At 36.0% G+C, this 23,608-nt stretch overlaps 1 long non-coding RNA gene across 1 annotated transcript in view; it reads right to left on the bottom strand.

The window, feature by feature from the left end:
• LOC123313638 overlaps positions 1-23,292 on the bottom strand; it is an 88,051-nt gene extending 64,759 nt beyond the window's left edge. Inside the window, exons 1-2 of the long non-coding RNA XR_006537761.1 lie at positions 23,214-23,292; positions 23,096-23,157 (exon numbers count right to left, since the gene is read on the bottom strand). This is a non-coding gene — a long non-coding RNA (uncharacterized LOC123313638). The remainder of the gene's footprint in view (positions 1-23,095; positions 23,158-23,213) is intronic.
• Positions 23,293-23,608: the final 316 nt, after the last annotated feature.

Raw genomic sequence — 23,608 nt, 5'->3', positions numbered from 1 at the left:
CGGAATAAATAAAAATTTACAATCAGTTCTGATCACTATTCATTCCATTTTATCGTATAAGTGTTCCATATAATGACTCCATCCCGCTAAAATACATTATTTTCAACCTCTAATAATAAAGTTATGAGATCTTAAAAAAGTGTGTAAGTAACATCTACTTAGGGCTTCATATTATGTATTTATGATTCAATGTTTTTTAGAACCCGTAAAAAAAATTTTAAACTGTCAACTCGTCATCGCCTTCCAAAGGCTGTAGGAACTATCCCTGCTTATTTTCATCGAGGAATCATCTCCCAAGTCCTTCGCATTTGTTTACACACACCCTGTATATGCAATTGTAAGGAGAAGTATAAAGGTTAGCACCAATAAAATGCTACATTCTTCTTAACTGGTCATAAAATAGATTTTCGAAAAATCTTCAAATTCTCCGACTTCAATTTTCTATCATCCAAGACCCTTCAAGTTTTTGAATTAAGACTTTGGGTAGAATAACATTTCGTTTCAATATGAGTATGGTTATGCACTACAAACCAATTACGAACATAACACTTTGCTCTCTAAGGAATTCTTCCAAAACTATATAGAGCAGTCCGAGGAGGTTTTATATAAAAAGAAAAGAAACACTGTTTCTTCTCTTACTGATGCCCACGAGAGTCTCGTCTCTTAGGAATCATATTTTTTTCCATACAAGATTTTGAAAGCACGAAAAACTAAGTTGTTTCCATCGAAAATTTTATCACAATGATCGAGAGCAGAAATCCTTCATTCTAGTGCAATAAACAATATCAATATTTCAGTTTTTTTGCTAGGGTTTTTGCCTAAGCTTTTTCATCATACCCAAAATTGTATGGTACCCCGTTACGCTAAACTGCTCTAAAACTGTATATCATACACATGTTATAATTATTGTTTGATGTTTAAAATGCCTTTTATCAAAAGAATTTACAGGGTGAATCGTACAAATACAGTAGATTCTTGAGATCAAGAGAAACACTTTTTTCTATACCATTTTTTCGGAGTCGGCACTGATAAAAAGATATAGCCATTTTAAGATTTCATCATAAGCAGTACCAACCCTGGAAAAATAAAATTATTTTCAGAATAACTAGCTAAATGTGTGACACTATACTTCTATGGATCTTTCAAACAGGTATTCGGTCAAAGTACCCCATTTTTCAAATTTCACAGATACTTTCTAATTTTGGAACATCAAATTACTCGAAAACGGCGCATTATACGAGGAAATATGAGGTGTACTTATATTTTACAAAATGCTAAAATATTCATTAGATAGCGTCCAACTTAGTTTCAAGAGGTAGGTTCTTTGAATTTTTGTTATTTATGGTACTTAATGGTCATAATGAGAAAACTGGAAGATGATATCTTTATCTATATGTATAATCCGAAGTTCATTTCATTCATAAAGCCGTTTTTCAACAGTCTGTATCTCTTAAACCGAGCCGTTTCGAAAAAAATGGTAAAGGAACAAAGTGTTTCTTTTGACCTCAAGAATCTACTGTCAAAATATTTGTACGAGTCAAAAACTCACCCTGTACTAGGTATTCTACAAAAGTTCACAATTCTCTCCTATTTACATATATGTACTACTGCACGGAGGATAGCTAATAAGCGCGAAACTATTGTGTGTCTGTTGAATTATGTATATTGTTTTTAAAGATGAGGGCTTATTGCATTTGACTTCCGTTTATCTCATTCTCATGACAGAAATTCTTCAGAATTGTTGGCGTTGTATGTGTGAAATCTTGTACTATGTACTCTCCATATACGCACGCAATTCGAATTGAACCTGTCACATTCGAAGGCACAGGAAGTCGCCCGCCAACCGACCTTCGATATTTCCAATAAATCTCATTCATTAGTCAAAACGCTAAACGACACAGAGAAGGCATTATATCAAATCGCTGAAAGATGTTACTCGGTCTCAAGGTGGCTATAAGTTGTCGTACATATGAATTATTCAATAAAACTCTGGCGACCCTGAGAATAGTTAGTGCCACTACAATTCGGAATGAAACTGGTCAAATCAATTTTATTGGCCATTGTTTTCCTACGTTCCTCCGAGTACGTCCGTAATATCGACAATTTTCTGTATCCTTGAATTTTCCACTCGAGCAGGTCGTAAAAACCGAAAGGGTTGGTCGGTTTATTGCAGCCGTTTGTCGCAGAAATATACGCCCATTTACATAAGTTTCAACCGCCTGTTTTCCAAGAATTCGAACGAATGTTGCAATTAGGGCAAGCCACGTTTGGACCAGTTTTGGGAAAGAGTTATGGTTATTGCGGCTGTCAGTGATCTCTCCGGACCAAAGGGTTGTCGCAAATTGAGACGAAAGCTCGCAAAATTTTGCGACATTAATGGGACCTTCAAGGTCGCCACCCTTTTATATGCAAATAGAATGGCCAGGGATTCAAGCCATGGAATTTTTTCACCAAATGGTTTAAACACGAAAAATTGAAGTGTACATATTATTCTGTGTTTTTTACGGTGCATTTGAGCTTCAACCCTTAATGTTACAACCCTAATACCAATGAAGGTAGATGAGGAAACTGATACATCATTTTGTCTTCTCATTCTGAATTCAGCATATTTAATTTTTTTAATTCGATCTATTCGTTTTCGAGATATTAAAATTTGAATTTTGTACAGGACTGGTCAATTCGCTTAACAGGTTGTATGAATCAATCAAATTGTCACTAATTTATTCTGTGGCTTCTATGATAATAGCCAACATACACGCCACACACGTCATCAAAATATTACTGTTTGATTCTTTCATCAACAATTAATAAGGTAAAAATAGTTTATTCACTGGCAGAAGGAATTGAAATAATTTCTTCATTTTTCAAGAAAAACGTGTGCGGGAACCGTAAGCAGATTGATCATCAATATAACAGAAAAAATGATCAAAAATACCAGCATGAGGGACACACAATGTTGTTTGAAATATACATGTGAATATTTCGAAAACTAATGGATTCAATAACAAAAAAATTAAAACAATTAAATATGCTGAGAAAACGAAGCCCTTTCAAATGAGACATCATCAACCCCTTCTTCCTATTCAAAATTTAGGGGTTGGGGCTTTAACACTAAGGGTTGAAAAGATAAAGTTGTGAAATTCATCTCAGAAGTTATCCCTCTCGAATCAAAAATCGACGAGTTCAAGCATTTTTTCGAAATAAGTTCATTCCACCTGTAATGGCATTTGTTTCTTTTCCAAAAGCCCAGCCTCTATATCTTTTTTTTAATACAGACTTGGTGGTAATGATTATTTTGAAGACTGAAAGAAATTTAATTCATGAACTGAAGAGAACTTGGAGATTCTGAGAACAAATTTTTAATTGCAAATTCATCAAAACATAGGTGAGTTTTCTTGAAATTGAGATTTATAAAATTTACGTTCCTAAGTTGACATGAAATTGATGATGGTAAATTTATTGTGGAATATAAATCATTCTGTTATCAACTCCAACGTTTGGGCAAGTTCCGTCAGGCAGTCTTCAGAGATTTTCTTGTTTTTAACAGAAGAAGTTATTTTGTTGCACATCATAAAAAATTTTGAAGAATTCTCAGGAAAATCGAAATTTTGAGAAAAATCTAGTATGATGCTCTAGCTTATTGTAAAAAAAAGTTTAAATTACAACTGAATCGAGTCAAATGATCTGAATTTCCTCCTCTAATCATAGTACAAAAGCTTCTTTTCTTCTCCTCATAGATAAACGAACCCTCCTGGAATATTTCTGACCATTTCAAATGCGTCTATGATCCGTTTTTTCAGTACTCTGCAGTATAAACCTGTACTATACAAATCTGGGAATCTGGCAGGTCATGAATTACTGTTGTAATGTTTTGAACAATTACGAGAACTTTTTACAATATTAATAGTTCAGGATATCGATGCTTATACAGAAAATCATGTAGTTTAGTCTTTTTGCTTGAATACTAGTGGATTCAAAGATTTTGGAGAAATCAATTTTGTGACTAGTTGATTTATTGGAACTCTGTGTATACCCTTTCATAGTAAATGACTGTAGGGGGGTGTAGATAAGCACAAAATTCAAATATTGCAATTGGGGCGAAGCTAATTCGGTCCAGTTAGGGTTATGGTTATTGGGGCTATCAACGATCTTTGCCGACCAAAGGGTTGTCGCAAATTGAGACGTGAATACGCAAAATTTACGATAATGGATACCTCAAGGTTGCGTTACTCTCTCTTATTGTGCGAAACTGTTCTCTTCGGCGAACCATCTGCATTGTTTCGGAGTTCAACAAACTTGTTGTAGCTTTTGGGAGGTTGCAAGCAATGAGTGCACAGGTTGTTTTAAGTCACGATATGAATTAAAGACCGGTGGAAGGCAGTTTAGAGGGGCAATACATGTTTGGGGGTATATTTTTGAATAATTAAATGGCTTTATCTTATAATGATACCAGTAAATCAAAGCCAGTTTTTCATTGTGGAATGCTCAAAGGGTAATTGTCTTTTTTAAATTACGCTATTTTTGATGTAAGAAAATGATATACGGCGTGTCCAAAAATTTGAGAGATTATGTCATCGAAAGTTATTTTGAGTGGCAATCATAATTTTAATGACCATTTTTAAAGTGTTGATTGGCAAGGATATTTTTCATTAGTTTTTCGTTTTGTGAGATATATCGTTCGTTGGAAAATCTACAAAATGCTGTACAGGATATCTCAAATTGCTTGATTTTGGCTGTTTCCAGCACTTTCAGACTAGATAAGTGAAAACATTGAGAGGAGTTCAGGGCTCGATTTTCGTGAAAAGTCCATCAGTGGAAACCATTTCACAATATCTTTCTTTGTCTTGAAGTTATAAATAAATTTTGATATTTTGTTGATTTCCAAAACTGTGCGATAACTTCATTATTCAAGAATATATTTTGAAATTAGGAATTTCAAGATTCAAGATTTTTCGACTTTTTTACTTGTACTAAGGGTGGAAAAAAAACTTCTTTATATTGAATACGTACCTATGATATTCTTTTTTGTGCGTTAGGCTTCCATAGTTGCCAAACCAGACGTTTTTGAAATTTAGTTGAAAAGCATTCCCTTTGTACTTTCAATTCTGCATCTCAGGAAATTATTATCTAATATACAGGATGTAAAATTATTCAACAAATGAGTGATTTTTTAAATGGAACACCCCTTATATTTTTGCATATTTTCAATGCTCTTCAAAACCTCTACCAAGAGCAAAATATTAGGGATATTTTTCCAACGGTACGGATCTTATAAAAAAACTGCAAAATTTGAACGAAACATTAGTTCGGTAAAAGCCCTTAACCGATTTCCAGAAGCGATAGAAATATGAATTTGATCAAGATTTCTTTTAATTAAAGAATTTGCCTAGTCATCGTTCCTAAACAAACAGGGTGTCCGTTATCAATGTAAAAATATGAAGAATTTCAAAGTGTTTTTTCTCGTTTTTTTTTCAAATGTAACACCCTGTATTTTATTCCTGAGATGCAGAATTGAAAGTACAAAGGGAATGCTTTTCAACTAAATTTCTAAAACTTCTGGTTTGGCAGCTATGGAAGCCTAACGCACTATTGCAGGACCCTGTATATATGTCAATATATTACTACTTTACACAAGGTAAAATCGCCATTTTAGTGAAATTCCCATTTTCAACATAATTCTCTGAAACCGCTGACTATAAAAATATCCACTCCCAATAAATCTCCATCTCTATGATAAAAAAAATCGAATCGGGTACCATCACTCAGTAAACAAATGCGACATTTTTTTAACATCATTCACTGTATTCAACAGCTTAACGCAGAATAGAGAGTCTATTCTAAATCAACCCTATTTATGACTGAAAATTTTATTTTTAACTCATCCCCATACGGAAAAATCCAAACGTTTGTTTGTCGTTTTTTTCCACCCTCAGTACAGAAGATTGAAAAAAATGAATATAATGTAGTATTCCCAGTGGAAATGTGGCTGTAGAAAGTTTTATCGTTTTTAGATATTTTCGAGAATGAAGAAGATATGGCACATTTTCGTAATCGACAAAACATCCAAATTTGGTTATATCTTCAAGACAAATGAAGATATCGTGAAATAGTTTCTACTTATGAACTTTTCACGAAAAACTAGCCCATGACTCTTTTCAACGTTTTTAACTATCTAGTCTAGAAGTACCAGAAACAGCCAAAATCAAACAATGTTGAATACCCTGTACTTACCTTTTTCATTTGACAGAAATTATAAGCAAATACCTCCTGACATTTCCTTTTCAAACTGCCTCAATTATTCATTGAGTTGAATCAGAATCCTTCATTTTAGAATTAGTTGAGATTTTTTGTTTTTCGTTTGAAAATTATATATTTGATAAGAATGTGTAACTGGATAAACACTTCAAGAAAGGCCATAAAATCTAATCGACCTGTTCTAGCATACTTACAACAACAAACTGTCTTAGATTTATTAATTTTTTTCAAGACTCGCACTGTATAAAATCATCTCCAGCTCTCCTATACCTTCAAGCGGCAGTTTCGCCTTCGATACTGTTTGTATTTTCGATAATCTAAACTTTTCCTACTTCCTTTCGCCATTCAGATGGTATGAGAGTGCGAAAACCTTGACCCATCTCCTGGCCTATATCTCGGTGCCACGTCTGCGGCCTAATAAAAATCCATACTTTACGCCATTCGACCATGAGCCGATCTCGAATAAGGCAACCTTCATCCTTAGAGGATTACGTTGAGACGGAATTTCGTAAGCGTTATAGATGAAAAATATAAATTTTCTCGCTTGAAGTACGGAGAAAGATATCCGCGATCAGTCCAGTTAGAATTACTTCCTGAATGTAATAGAAAAAGGGTTTTGTCCGGAGCTGAAAACATGTTTAGCCACTGTGGGTTTCAGTCAGTCAACCGTTCGACAGTTGTTCAATTTCCAGAATGAAATCACTTGAATCTTCTTCAGTGGAATATGAATTCGAATCGAAATATATCTATCGATAATTCATGAATAGAAAGTTCATGACACATCGAAATTTTCAACTTTAAGGGCTTTTTCGAATGAACACAAATCGGCATATGCATTGCCGATCAAGTGCTTGATTCTCTGATCAAGTGCTTGAGCCTCTGATCAAGCTTTGTGATACTGGGCATTGAACTTTTCATAAAGGATTTTTCATAATTAATTTCAGTGTTTTTGAAGAATTATCTGTACCTAATAGGACAAAACATTACTGCTTTCACACATTATTCTCCTAAATTTTTCTCTACATCATACAGAATATGTTAAACATCAACAAATTCCGAACTAATAGAGCTTTGTTATTTATTGTGTGAAAATATTATGATATACCCAAGTACAAGGTAGTTCCACAAAAATTCAGAATACATATATGGAACCAAACTATAATGAAATATTCAATGGAATGAACAGACAGAGTGAATCGTTGACTAATACAAATATTTCAACAGTAAATTCTTGAGGTAAAAAGAAACACTTTTTTCCTATACCATTTTTTTCGATTCGGGCCTGATAAAAAATATAGTTCTTATGTTTTCATAATGAGCTGTGCCACCCCTGGAAAAAACAAATTCCCTTCAGAATAACTAGCTAAATCTGTGACACTACACATCTATGGATCTTTTAAAAAGAGTTACATTCAGCCAAAGTACCCAAGTTTTCAAATTTCACAGATACTTTTTGATTTTTGAACATCGAATTACTCAAAAAGGGCTCATTATATGAGAAAATATAAATATAAATATTTTACAAAACATTCAAATATTCATTAGATAGCCTTCAACTTATTTTCAAGAGTTTGGTTCTTTGAAATTTTGGTATTTTTATGGTACGTAATAGTCATAATTATAAAACTAAAAGAAGTGGGTGATATCTTGTGTTCGAAAAAGATTCATCAAATAAATGAAGAACTAACATTTTTTATGGTTTTTTAACAGCCTGTATCTTTTGAATCGAGTCGATTTGAAAAACATGATAAAGGAAAAAATGTTTCTTTTGACCTCACCTAACCTAACATACTGTTAAAATATTTGTACGAGTCCCAGGCTCACCCTGTATAAGGTAAGACGTTTAAAGGAGTCCTAGGCTGAATTTTCGTGATTCACGATATCTTAATTTGTCTCGGAGATATAACAAAATTTTGATATTTTGACGATTTCGAAAATGTGCCAAAAATTTTTCATTTTCGAAAACTTCGTTATTTTGAATACGAATGAATTCACTTTAGATCTCCTATAATATAAAAAAATTAGCTTTTCAAAAATATACATATATGCCTGGAGAAATACTCAAATTCAGAGTAAAATAATCAGCATTCAAAATGGATTGAATTATTTTCCATTAAACAAAGACTCATTTATGTAGTTGGTCTATGGGTTATGGTAGGTTTAGGCAGACCTAAGAAAAAACAAATATAATTGGAAGGTCAAATGAATTAAATATATCTACCAATGAGATTGTTACTTTCTTATGTCTTAGTCGTTAGGAACTAAGTCAAAATCTTACTTTATGAGCAATTACTAACTTAAATTCGAGTTTCCTCAGCCACCCAAGATACCCCTTGAATGAGGTATGGTTATAATAAGTGAAGGCTAAACATGGCACATCCTGTATAAGAAGCAAACATGGACGAGCAGCATTTGATATACCTATATAAGCACAACATTTCACAATATTTCCTAATCATCGTCGCCTGATCTCGAAAGTTCCAAAAACCTTCAAATTCAAAAGACACAGGAGTTCACAGTAAAGTTACGAGTTTCAGCACCTCAAAATACCCCCGGTTTATTTCCTTCGGTCATTCATCTTATCTTATTCCACGATGATGTTGTGTTTGGACCATGCAAATCATTCGCCGAATTTACTCAAGTGCCTCATCATAATTCAGAAAGGAAAGTAAGTCTCAAAATTATCACACGGATTTAATCTTATGACGAAGGTTTGAAGTTTCGAAGACGGTATAAATATATAAGGACTCGACGATCCTTTTAACGGTCTTGTTTTTGGTAGTCTCGCCGCAAACAAAACAGCATTTTGCTGGCGAAATTGGAAGATCTAAAAAGAAACAGGACCGTATTTCGAACCAAGCACTTTCACGAAAGTTGCAACTAAGAACTGAATTATACAGGCTTCCCCAAAACTAGTTGATCGAACGTCACACCACCGTAGAGTAGGCCAAATACTATCGTAGGACATCAACATCAGTTCAACGAAATTGTACCGTTTCGGAAATAATCAAAATTTTATGAAAATACCTGAAATTGCCGATTTTCCAACTATTTTTTCAATCACAGGACCAATTTGTGATTGAGGACAGCATTTTTCGCCCATATTAATGCTATATTAATTATTATTATTTTTCCATTTATTGAATCTCCATGGCACTTGTTATTTTCTTATTTGAATTTAAAAGAATAATACTGCTTTGATTGAAGAGTTTAACCATTTCATCCATATAATAAGGGAAGAGTTGATAACAAGAAACCCATCAATGATAAAATTATCGTGAGAATCAGCAGGACTATACAGATACAGGGTGTATTTGAAGGTGAGGCTTTTTTCAACAGAGGGTAGAACTGGTCAAAATGAAGCGTTTTACCAAAATCACCTATACAAAACTTTCAAAACGACAAAGTTGAAAAAAAAATTGAAAATGATTACTGAAATAGATCCTAGTACGACACTAGACCGTTTTTTAGCTGAATTAACTATCTCCTGATTCGACCATGTGGTTTCGTTTAGGATATTGGCTCGTTCGATATTTACGTGGTAATGAAAATGGAAAATTAGGTTTGCCGAATTGTTCTCATTATTTTTAGTAACTTACACTATTTTATGAAATAGCTCATTTCGATACCACCTGATAAAAGAAACTGAGGACACAAATGTAAAAAATATAATAATAATTCAAAATCTCGCCAATAAAATTCGTCTAAATTATTCACGAATTTTTTCACAATGGGCATCACAATCTTTTTGTTCGAACATTCCAACAATCGTCGTAAATATGGGATGAAATGGGAAAACATCCTAGCACTTATTCAACATAACTAACATAAGCACTTTCAAGAAACTACCTCCATTTTCTACATTTTTTCCCCCTAAATTGCACGATTAAACAATTATGATTCTCTCAAAAGTGACCTGATGCATCTAATCCGATGAACTTGGTACTGAACCATTCATTGTCCAGCCATATGTTTATGTTTTGTTTCGTTTTTGCGATGCCGGAGTCACCTTCCATAGTCCCGAACTTTAAATTCAATGAAATTTTGTAGAACTTCTAGGGGTTGTATCTCAGCCATCTTGAATATTTTATATAGAAAATTTTTAGTTGAACGACTCATTTTGATCAGTTCTACCTGTTCTTCAGTTCTGTCAGAAAAAGCCTCAGCTTTGAAAACACCCTGTATATTTCTATCAAAAAAAAATTCCGGTTACCATTTGAAAATCTCATTTACCCTCCACCCACAGTATGAAGAACTAATCAGATTTACATAAAAAGTAGCATTCCTCTACAAAAAAGTAAAGGTAAATACCGAAGATTCGAATTTTGTGCGTTACCTTCTGTCCATTTTATCATATGTATGTTTTTTTGTTGTTGCGAGGCAATGAAACAAAAATTTAATTGGTCTAAAACAAATATGTACTCTAATTCTCGTAATGAAATCAATAGGGGCAGTTGTTGAGATCAACCTGATCGTCGAGTAAATCTGGCAATGCCTTAAATCAAGTGATTTCCGAAAATATACAATTCCTGATTGTCAGCTCCAACATGTAAAATTTCAAAACTTTCGTTCAAGTTTTCCTCAGAAGAACAAAAGTTTTCCGATAAAACTTTATTCTACGAATGAACTTTCATTCTGGTAGGAAATTAAAACAAACGAAAAACGAACCATTCAAAAATAAAATTTTTCAAATCCAAACGAACTGTATTGAAATAATAAATAAAAAATCCCCCATCTTCCTCCACCCATTGCAGGAAAAGTTGAAGATGGCCGTTTTCAGAGAATTTATCCAACATAATCTTTCAGGTAATGGGTTCATATGATGTTCCTCCTATTTTTTGACATGGAATAACCATTACTATTTTTTAACTCCACATTCATGTGATTAATTAGTAAGATCTTTATTGCTTTTCAGAAAATGGATTTCGATGTGTTGTTTTATGTTATTATATCTAAAAACTGCGGAAATTTTTTTTTTCCAGAAATTCATACAGAATTTCGCGATTTTCTGCTTATTGAAAATTGTTTTGAACAAGTCCTCTCTACGTGCAGAGTAAGGTGATAATGACCCACAAAAATAATCCTGTCGCAATAAATCGCACAGAAACCAAACAAGCCCGTGAGATGCGACCCTGGTCCTGGCCAAATATCCTGACGACGTCACAGGGGGGGCTTCAAACAATAATAACACAAATTTTGATAATCGTATCTTATGCAGCGGCGGACGCAAATGAGTTCGCCGAAATAAGTTGTCTTTTTTACTGCTTTTTCTCGATCTAACCCGCTGAGCGACGACTTGTTTTCTTTGGATCCTATTTAAGCCACGCATGAAAAATTCCAACATTTACGATTTTTATCCAGACTGATTTTTTTGGGGGTCATTGCACACGGGATGTGGGCACAGGAACTTTTCCACGAAACATGTCAACGGAATAAACTGTTTCGGTATGGCGAGAGAGAGGATCGTGATTTTTTGAAAGGTGATGAGATATTCGGGATTGAATTGGGTGTGCGTCATCCGCTTTCATCCTCTGGCAAATCAGACTAGACTAATGTTCTCGTGGATCTTGATGATTTTGGTTCATTTCATCCCGTAATAAACGAAATGATAAATACATCCGTAGTCTCTTTCATCTGAAATTACTGGAGGTACATCGATGAAACGATCCTTTCAGTTTGAACGACATACAAATCTTTGCTTGAACAAACGCAACAACGTCATCTAAGACATATAATGCACATCAGATGGTTCCACAAAGTTTCAAATGCAGAAGTCTTGCAACGCGCGAGTTGTACAATAATTGAGACTCAAGTAACGAGGGCCCCACTCAGATGGAGCGGCCACATTCTGAGGATGCAAGACACAAGACTCCCCAAAATAGGTCACAGTGGAGGTCTTTGGTACACAGTTATAGTGGAGAATCGAGAAGGATACAGCGGCGGCCAGATCTGGTTGTTGACTATCCATGCCCTGAGTGTGGAAGGATCTGCAGGTCACGGTTGGGTCTCTTTAGTCACAGGAGAGCACACAGTCGCAACTAGCACTAAGAAATTACAACTCTGTTCGCAATTTTTTTCTTTTTTTTTGTTTTCTTCTTTTTGTAGATTTATTCCCGGTAACGGGATACAGCAATGATGATGATGATGATGCTGGTTGGAAATAAGGGTCGCCAAGTTCTTGAAAATTTAAATATCTTGTCTCGATTTCAAGACAAGATCAAGTCAAGAATTATTTTCAAAATTTCAAGACAAGAGAAGAAATTTCATGTCAATACCAAGAATTTCTTGTCAGGAAAAAAAGAAATCTTGAAATATTGTCTAACAATGAATTCGCTAAAACGTGTTCATTTTTTTAAAGGATATCAAATGAAATACGAGGATGTATTGATATCTATTTAGCCAAGACCAGTTCCATGCATGAAAAAAATATTGCCTTACCATAGCAACAAACAATAACTCATTAGAAGTGTCAGTGTGAAGTTTGAGGTCGAAAAAGTAAACCAGAGTTAAGAAATAAATTAAAATAAAGAAGATGTCCACCGAAAATTGTGAAAATCCAAGTATCGAGCCATCGTGAAGTAAATGTATTTAAAAGGTTTAAGAGGTAAGCAGATTTACGAAGATATGCTTAATACCCTTGGTGATCAATGTCCTTCGAATGCGGCCGTGAAAAATTGGACTCAAAAGAGGTCAATTTTCCATTGAAGATGATGACCGATCAGGAAGGCCAGTTTCTGTGTCAGTTCCCGAAAATATCGATGCAGTTCATGAATTGAGCTTCAACGGATATCTGAAGCACTGAATATTTCATACAAACGCGTTCATCATATAGTTCACGTCAATTTGGACATGAGAAAAATTGCTGCAAAATGGATCCCCAAATGTTTGAATGTTGACCAAAAGCGTGCAAGGGTAGAAGCATCGCTCGATTTGAAAACGATGTAGACTTCTTAAACCGAATTGTTACTATGGATGAGACTTGGGTACATTTCTACGATCCAGAAACAAAGCAACAATCGATGGAATGGCGGCACTCTGGTCTCCAAGACCGAAGAAGTTTCGTGTCCAAAAATCTGCTGGAAAAGTTCTTGCTTCAGTTTTTTGGGATTGCCATGGAGTAATCATGTCTGACTTTTTGGATAAGGGTAAAACAAAAACCGGAGATTACTATTCGACATTACTGACCACTCTTCGGGAAAAAATTAAAGAGAAAAGACGCGGAAAGCTATCCAAAGGTGTTTTGTTTTTGCAGGACAACGACCCTGCACAGAAATCTCATGTTGCCATGCAAAAATTCGTTTGAATTACTAGAACTAGAACACTAGTAGTGCAGTTGACCTATAAGCCGATCTTGTAAAGCAGTGATCTCTTGCCCTTTCACTTCATTAAGTATATAAAGCACTTCCACTAGCACGACCGAAATTCCGCGCTATACTATATAATTACACTTTGTGAAACTTGGAGATGGTTGGCATCCAGCAGAGATGGTTCAACCAATTCACTAATCGTCAAATTGGACGGCTTCTAAACGCATGTCACACTGGTGGCAATACACAATAAATCCACAATTGATTCTGAACAATAAGAGATCAGCAAGCAGCAGATAGGCAAAAGCCTGTTGTCGCACATACAAACCACAAAAATCAATATCGTACATCGTACACCTACACGAAATGAGTTTCTTGTAATTTTTTAATTAAGCCAAGTGTCATGAGGACCATATTTTGTGTGTGTTTATGAAAACTTACGATTCTCCACATAGTGATCTGGGCTGAATCTGGGCCCTGAACATTTCATATCGAACACAAGATAATTTTTTTTCGTACTGGACACCGCAAGGATAGCGAAGTCTTTGTCCTGCATCCTTGGTGAGAGACAGCAATCATCCCATAAAGACTTCATTTGAAGGCCTCTGTCACCATCCGACCACAACATAAATTCGATATATCAGATCCTCGGTGCATCTTCAAGACGTCCATATGCAAACGCGACGTTTAATTTCACTCTCGAGCCCCGTACATGCACACATGCACCCTCCACCCCTCTGGATCCGGGGGGGGAATTGGAGAAGAGCTAAAAGAATAACGTCTGGTTGGAAGGCCGGATTGTTAAGGTCGAAGAACGCTGTGTGTATCGGTCGCAAAGGGCATCCGTTGGAGCTGAGATTACAAAGAGCCGTCGCTTAGAGGCAACGCGGGGTCGGCACTCTGCCCTTGAAGTGAACCAAGGCCGCTAGACAGTGACGTACGTGGGCGACAGTTTTCCGAAGGAAAAGTCGTTAGGTTGTTTGTTCGGTATCGATTGGGGGGAGATTGGATTTAGTTGATGGAATACGATGGGAAATATTTGAGTTGCGATAGTGAAAATGGGTTTTATTCATCAATCCCAAAATTTATTGACTTATGGTCCGAAGTTTCTCGATTTACCTCACGTAGTTTTAATGAACTATAAGTCTGGAATAAAAATAATATTCCTTCAACCAATAACTCGGAATGAAAACACCCCTTCAATAGATTTTCATAACCCTCATTTTCTGGCAATGAAATCGAGTGTTTTCTTCAATACTCTAGCCACAACCCCATCCAAATTCCGTTTTTCAAATGGGAATTTAACTATACCATGTGTGGGATCGATAAAAGAGTCTCAACCAATAACAATCAAGACTGGATCAGATTAATTGAGTTCCGAAAATACTTGTATTTCGACAATAAAATGGAATATTCTTCCCCAACCCCTCAGCCGCAACCCTTCCCAAAAGCTTCAGGAAAAGCGAATCTTACGTGGGAAAAAAATTGAAAGAATATTCAATTTTGATGCCCAAACATTAGTACCTACAATTCAAACGAAATTCACATATTTAATTTTTTTTTTTATTTATTATTGGGTTAAAAAGTACATATTTCAATTTAATTTTTTCGAAATACCTATTTTTCTGCTGGTTAGAGAAAAATATTCAATTTTATTGCCAAAAAATAAATACAATCGAAACTCAATCAACGAGTTTCAGTTGTTGGTGGAGAAACTATTAATTTTAATTTTTTTCCAGAGATTTTGGTTGGAGATGTGGTTGCGGCTTAGGGGTTGAGACTGAGGGGTTGAAGAATAACACTCAATTTTGATGAAAGAAATAAAGGTGATTAAAACTCAATTGAAGGGTTACAGCTTTCCATTTTAAGGTATTGATTGAATAAATATTTTTCATTCCAGACTTATGCCCCCAAATCTGTATAATGGAAATGATTCTCATGACTCATGAGGGTCCTGCAGCGTTTCTCGAAGACGTTAGATCAGGCACAAAAAGATCATCACTTGGAATACAGGACTTACTCGAAAGGATCCTTCAGGTCAGAAAGTAAGATTATGGATCTGATGATTTTGAATATTGAATCCACAAAAAGGTGAACTTTTTAAAGAAACCAACATACAAAATTGATACTGAGAAATCGTCAGTGAATTTTGCATAAATCTCTTCCAACAGAGTTTCATATCCAATGATTTGTTTTTTTTTCTAATATTAGGAAAAAGTCTCACCTACCTCTATATCTATCAGGCAGATTTTATACATTAAAGGTTTTAAACAGCACCTTCGAACACTAAAATTTCAAGAAGCCAGAAAAGGTCAATTTTCATTTTAAATTCTTCTACAATTCAAGTGCAACTAAGGAGTTTGTCACACTGTGGAGGATAGTTGAGTTTTTTCAATTGGCAACGCTAACTTTGTGTGCTTGAAATGGTCTACTTTTGTTACTGATAGGGTTTCTTTTAACAACCCTCTTTTCAGGAGTTAAACGATTAAACTTATTAAGTCAATGACATAGCTCACCAGTGTTTATATTAGGGACGACGAGAGGGACGATATTGATTTCAAATCATCAGGCGCTGCAATTCTGTATTCGAAAATTTCATACATCGTTTATCTCAAAACTGAAGGATTCTCATTTATCAAACAATCTTGATCGCTGTATAGGTCAAAAAAACTTGAATGAATGTGACAATTCGAAACTGAAGTGTTCGATAAAAGGATCGAAAATAGCAATCAAAAAATCCATTGAGATATAGATTTGGGAGGGCAAAAAGTTTGGGGAATTTGCGAAATTCTTTCCTTTATTGATCGGTATTGATGTCGATCAGCTTTGCTGATAATCTTGTTTGTTTTATAGATGTTTAGTCATTCGCCTTCGAAGGGAATATTGAAGGTTTTCAATATAGAGGCCATCTCATGATAAACATTTTTGTTTGTTTTCAATCGAGATTCGATGAGGAACACAAAGAAACATCTGATTTTGCACGAAGAGAAATTTTTTCTGTTTCTGGGTACATTTTGAATGTATGTAATAATATAATAATTACCAGAAGATGTAGGATTTTCTCCCAGATCAAGGACCAAATGTGTTAATTCAGGACGACCTTAAATTTTTTTCAAATATACAGGGTGTTTTCAAAGGTGAGGCCTTTCTTGACAGAAGGTAGAACTCATAAGAATAAGTCCATTTAACAAAAATTGTCTATAAAATTTAATTGAATTTCAAGACGGGACTGTGGAAGGTGACTCCGGTTTCGCAAAAACGAAATAAAACATAAACATATGGCTGGACAGTGAATGGTTCAGTACCAAGTTCATCGGATTAGATGCATCAGGTCACTTTTGAGAGAAACATAATTGTTGTATAGTGCAATTTGGGATAAAAAAATTTAGAAAATCGAGGCAGTTTCTTGAAAGTTATGTTGAAAAAGTGCTATTATGTTTCCCATTTCATTCCATTTTTACGACGATTGTTGGAATGTTCCAACAAGAAGATTGTGATGCCCATTATGAAAAAATTCGTGAATAATTCAGACGAATTTTATTGGTGAGATTTTTAAGAATTATTCTATTTTTTACATTTGTGTCTCTTTTGTCAGTTGTTATCGAAATGAGCCATTTCATTAAATCGTGTAAGTTACTAAAAAATAATGAGAACAATTCAACAATCCTAAGTTTCTATTTTCATTGCCATGTAAATATCGAACGAGCCAATATCCCAAACGAAACCACATGGTCGAATCAGGGGATAAGTTTTTTCCCACTGCTTTGCGATAATTCAGCTGACAAACGGTCTAGGGTCTTATCAGGATCTATGTATTTCACTAATTATTTTCAATGTTTTCTTATAGGTGATTTTTTGTGAAACGCTTCATTTTGACCAGTTCTACCTTTTGTCGAAAAAAAAGCCTCAGCTTCAAATACACCCTGTATAAATTAAGAACTATTACAGGAACGTCTTCTGGTTCATCGTGAGTAAATTTTTATCAATGTTTTGTGTATGTTTGTGAGAGACGCACATTTTAATAATTTTCTTTTCATCCTTTACTCTGTTTTCATTATGCCAAGACAAGTTTTATCCGATGTCGATGCCCACAGAGCCTTTGGGATATTTCAGGTTGCTCAAACACAAGTGCAAGTCACTAGCTTATGTGTGATATCACGTTACTTTGGCAATGAAACTGTTATAACGCCAGTAGAAGACCTTTTTAACTCTTTCGGTGAGAAAACGTCCTTTTACCACCTCCAGAATGGTAAGGCAATGTCTTCGAGATGCTATAGGTACCTCAATTGCCCTAAGCATAGTCATGAAATCCATCTAAGGGTGACCGGCCACCGAATGCGAAGTTGTGCGAAGTTGTGCGAAGCTGAGCGTTTTCAATGCTAAATGACGAGCTGCGTCACTCGATTCGTAGCTTGTCAATTATATTAGCATTGAAAACGCTCAGCTTCGCATTCGGTGGCCGGTCACTCTAATAGTGTAACTCTTCTTGAGAAATATTCCACTCACTCGCTAACATATAAGTTTCAAAGATTACAGTGGCCAATCCAGAAGGTATACTGGTGATATGAATGTCATTATGTACCCTTTACTGACGAATCCTGCCGTTTTTCTGATTGTCGTACAAGTGTGAACACGTTACTCTTCATATCGCCCAAGAAGTCCATTCTTATCGGAGAGACACAATAATAGTTTGGACTGGAATTTGTTTCGGTAGCAGAATTCAATTTATCAGTAATTCCAAGAATCATGAACTCTGAGACATATGTCAATAGAGTTGAGATTGAGTACCTAGTCTCACAACTTCACTTAGCTATTGGCATAAATCCAATTTTTCTGGACTATGATGGTTTTTTGCTGATGAAAATTGCTGCGTTCTGTTATTATTTAATGAGTACCATAACAGAACATTTATTTCAATATTTTCAAATTATTCACCCAAATGCAATTCTATAGAGTCCACAGTCCACAGTGTCTGCAGATTACAAAATTGTGAATCTATTAAAGTTTGAGTTGATGCTTGTGAAAACAACAGAAAAACTGATTCGAGTACTTATGAAGTTCAATGGTCTCTGATCAGAATATCAAAACAAACGTCCGCAAATTCAGTGAAAAAGGACAACAGGTGCAAACTACTTCATAAGATCTTGTGCTACCATTCTCTCATTCAAGCTTGAAAAATTGTTTCCTTGTCTAATGCTGGGTATAGTAGATTTTTGGACCCTTCTTCATGAATTCGTTATGGTCTGGTATCGATCGTTTTTGGTTGAATAATAGTCACTCCATAATGTTGAGCCACACTTGTAGGGTTTTGACGTCGATTATAGTGGGAGTGAAGTTCCGATTCCCACGCCACTGGTTCCAGTGGACCCGCGAACAGTGCAGGAGCATCCTCACATCATAAAGGGAGCAAGGCGAAACCAGGGGGCAACAACCGACCAACTATACCACACGCACTTCTTTCTTACCGGCCAATATAATATTATGGGAGGTTCGCAAACGGTCAACCTTCAACTTTAGGAATTCAGACTTGAGCGTCTGGCATCCCCGTCATGTCACATTTTCCTCCGCATAAATTCTATGCACAATGGGGAAAAAATTCGCAGGTAGAGAGCGAAGCGCCCCAATTAGCTGGCCGGACCCGTCTGTGAAAAAACGAAATATTCGTAAGGGCATCTGGGAACACGGTTCTTCGGATCTGGCAGGAGCAAGATGCTTGGAACGAGATTTCGAAGGCAACATGAGTTCATGATGGTTCGGGGTTCTCAGCTTGTGTGCCGTCTGGTGAATCACACTTCGATCGCGAATGGAACGGGGTTTTTCAATTTTCTCAGCCAAAATTGACAGGAATGTAACTACCAAATTCCATCTCTTTGAAGCACATTCAAGAATTCCTCGCGTTCGTCCTGGAATTCACATGACATTGTCATAAAGTGGTCATCTTCGAATCAGGGAAGAAATAACTTATAGGTATACGTACTTCGTATTTTGAAAAAAATGCTAGAACCAATCCACGCTTCGCTACTAGCAGTCATGTACTAAGAAACTTTAGTCTCAAGAAGTAACTAACGAGAATAATAGGTCTAGCAGAAACTGACGAATGCAAATTCAGTAGGAAGGAGGAGAGGAACCTTCAGATCATCTGCTTAAAGAATGCCTCATGAAAAATGCTCTGTACGGGAAACTTCTAGGAGCGTCGACTTTGGATACATGTGCCTAGGAACCTCCAATACTTCCACTGTTCAACCAGGATGAAGGATATATATTTCAGACCTCTGAAGTATCAGAAGTATTCACATGGTCGTGGATTGTGTCACTTGGGTAAGATTCGATGTGAATGCAGGTTCAGTTCAGTCACCAACACTCTTCCTGACCCTGATGGATCTTCTTAGTTCAACCGAGAACCAGCTTCGCGGTTGACATCACTTTGAAAGCTCCATTCTATAGTGATATACCTTTAAGTGCCATTAAATCCCACCTCCATAGATGCCAGTAAATCAATTCCTAAAACAAAGATTTGAGAAGGATATAATCAAATAGAGCCAAATGGTGCAAACAGCTTTCAGTCGAAAAACGTGAATTTACCTTGATGAGTACCAGATGCTGAAGCCAAGAGAGCCCATATAGTCTATAGTTTGATAAGAGGGTTACAAGTCACGTGACCTTAAGGTCTATTGTGCCTCCATCAGAGCTTTTATCACAACTACGCCATCTACAGCTCGCCTTCCTGCTCTAGACTTCCAATGAACTCTGAGAGGGCTTCAATGAGGCTAAGTCCTCATTACTCCTATAATTTTCTAGTGGAAGATATTCCTTACGTTGGCGTGCAATGGCGAGGAATTCTGTAAGCAGGTAAAGAGGATTTTTCTCCTCTTCCCCACAGAATATACACTCGTCCGTTTATGATAACCCCATTTGCATCATTTGCTTTCTAAGGCGACAAGGATATGAGGAAGCTGGTGAGCTGCTCATATCCAAATACTTCTTGGATCTTGCAGTCTTAAAATTTCAGAGCAATTTTTTGGAATGATCCATTTCTTTTCCAGAAACTGTTTCCTTTTTCTTGGTACATTTGCCTATACCACAAAGAGGCTCTGGGTTAGTAAGTGATGTTTGTGCTCCCTTTCTAGGCGAGTGTGTTGGCCCTCTCGTTTCCTTTGATTCCAGAGTCATCTGGAACCCAGACTAAGGAGACCTTGTTGTTCTTGCCTATTCCATTGAGTTTCCTTCGGCATTTCCCATGTCAGCTTTGAGTCGATGACTGCTTTGATAGCGGCTTGACTATCAGAATGGATCGCTATGTCACATCCTTGATAGTTTCTTTCCAGGTTTATGTCCACGCATCTTGCAAATATTTCTGCCTGAAAAACACTCGAGCAAGAGACTAACGATAGTGTACCTACATTTGGTGCTTGGCCCGTATATTCCTGCGCCAGCCCCAGTATACCATTTAATGGTATTCACTTTGAAATTCTGGGTAGTGTACCTATTCCTTTTCCTATTCCTCCCTTTCATAAAGCATCATGTTACAGTTCTTCTCAATGCTTTAATTTTTAATAATAGAAAAAGAGAGCCCATGCATCTCCTTGACGTGACTGTCAATCCTTCGGTCTGTTGGTGAATCATGTAAGCAATATAGAGATGTCTAAGTCAAGCTAGGTATCTGTTCGAAGTTAGGAAAAATTACTCGCAAGATAGGTCCAGATAAGACCAAGGCTTGAATACTGCCCCCATGTATAATAGAGCTTACCTCCCAAACATTCAATACAATTGATTCACTGCTCAACTTTAACAGCCTGTTCCAGACTTGTATATGTTCAATAGATACATTGTCTCATGGTCAATGCTCTACTCAGCAACAGGAAATCGATATAGAAAATTTTTGAACGCGTTTCCAGCTTATGTTTAAATCTCCAGCTCGTGGTGTCAGCTAGGTGACATAGATTTCCATCTCCAGGAACGGAAAAACAAAAAAGACCCTCCCTAAAGCCATCTCATTTACTGGAGTTCTCTAAAACACTGGAACTAGGAGAGTAGCAGTGGTTGGCGTAACAACGTGAGTAGATTTGATGGAAGCTGTACTAGAAAGATCAATTACCTTGCCAGGAATCCAATGAAGCTGTTATTCTTGTGAATGTGAGGGATATCTGATTTTTCGAGCCAATGGTCTCTTATTTTGGTCTCATGGTACTTCTTATAGTCTCCTAAGAGGCTCATTGGCGTCGCTAAGTTGACAAAACCAAAAAACAGCCTAGATAAGTTTTAGGTTGGGAATGGAAACCCAGTTTTATAGATATATCATTGAAGGTTTTAAATGAGGAGATATCATATAGCCCTTTATGACGATTTTGACGCACCTTGCTTTCCATATCTACACTTTTTCTATATGGCAAACAGAGTCTGAGACTCTGAGTGATTTTCTGGATTTGTATTCCTTCGTAAGAAGTTCAAATTCCAAAACAACGATAGCTTCAATTCCTGCTGAATCCCTGATCTCATTCATCAGAGATGTGGAGAAATCGTTTTTCAGCTGTAAAGCCGAATGGTAGCTTGGTACTTCATCAAAATTGACCCCGTTGCAGCCTTATCTCATAAAACATCGTTAGGTAACTAAACCCAGTTTTCACCAATACTGGGTTAATCGTCTCACGTACCTTCGCTCCATTTGAAGTTCATTTCTGTTATCGTCAGGAAATTTGAGTGCAAAAAATTGAGCATGGCCTGAATTTTAATCGTCCGCCGATATGAGCAATAATTTGTCCGACCTCGATTAGGTTACCTCTAGGGTGACCTTGATTAATGGATCAATAAAGAGAAAAAAATAATTTTTGATAATGTAATCAACTGATAATGGCTGGCAATGCACAGATAGTGGTGGTTGGGAAACAATATTGGGTTAGGATTAAATATAGAGATAATGTATTTTTAACCTTGAGAGTGAATTGTTTGGACGGTTATATCCTAGAAATTGCTATTTCGTCAGAATAGCACTGCCAACTCAGGTCGATAAACAAAATTTCCACACGAACTAAAAAAACATTGCCTTCGCCACGCTTTTCGAGGTAGGTATAGAAAAAGTACATTGAATTTTCTTCAAATATAACGTGTGTTGAAAAAAAAAACTTAGTCCTTAGCTTTTGCGTTACAATTTTCCAGATAAACTGTTAAGTTAGCTTGCTGGATTGTTGTTGAATTAAAATTATTCACAAGTTGTAAGTAATCATTGTTTTTACCGACATGCAAAAAGCATGTACTTAGGTATTTTCAAATTCTACTTCATGAATGTAGACAAAATAGAAGGCGAGTGGAAATATTCCATTGATAAATGTTTCAGCGACATCAGGATTGAGTGTCCTGTTGCTGACAACCTGCAGATTATAATCATAATCAAACAATTTTTTCAAAGTATTTTTTCGCGATGTGTTAACACTGTTATCATTTTCCATGAAATATATAATAGTCTTCAACGAAAAAAATAGGAGAAGTGCAGAGGTAGTAAACAATGTCGAAAATGTCATTAGAGAAGCTCCACGAACCTTTGATTGGGTTTTATCACAAGTGGCTGATGTCTCCATTATCACATGTCTGTCATACGATTCTGGAAATTTGTTCTCATGTAGATTAACGTGTTGAAAAACTGAAGAAGTTGATTACCTTCGTAAGATGGCTTGCTGCCAGTGGTTCCTCATCTTATTTTTTGATAACCTGATTTTTTTCCCTGGCTTTGTCCTTCCTGATATGTCAACCCTTAAAATATAAGAATTTAGAGCAACCAAAATCCAGAAAATTTCTCTTTGAGACAACACTACAAAAAATGGAGTTTGGACTTTGGATTGCCAGCAGTCAGAATGGAATTGTGGGACCTATTTTCTTTGATGAAACTTTGACAGCACAACGTTTATGAGAACATAAAATTTCAAATTACATATCAAAAAGTTCGCAAGCACTGAGTACCTCTTAAAGACTACTTAATTTCATTTGCATATCTGGGCTTTTCTCAGAGCCATAAAGATTTAAGAAAATCTTCAACAACCCGAAGCATTTTCGAA

The sequence above is a fragment of the Coccinella septempunctata genome, chromosome 5 (genome assembly GCF_907165205.1).
Source record: "Coccinella septempunctata chromosome 5, icCocSept1.1, whole genome shotgun sequence".
Classification (NCBI taxonomy): domain Eukaryota; kingdom Metazoa; phylum Arthropoda; class Insecta; order Coleoptera; family Coccinellidae; genus Coccinella; species Coccinella septempunctata.
This window is presented reverse-complemented; position numbering and strand designations above follow the sequence as displayed.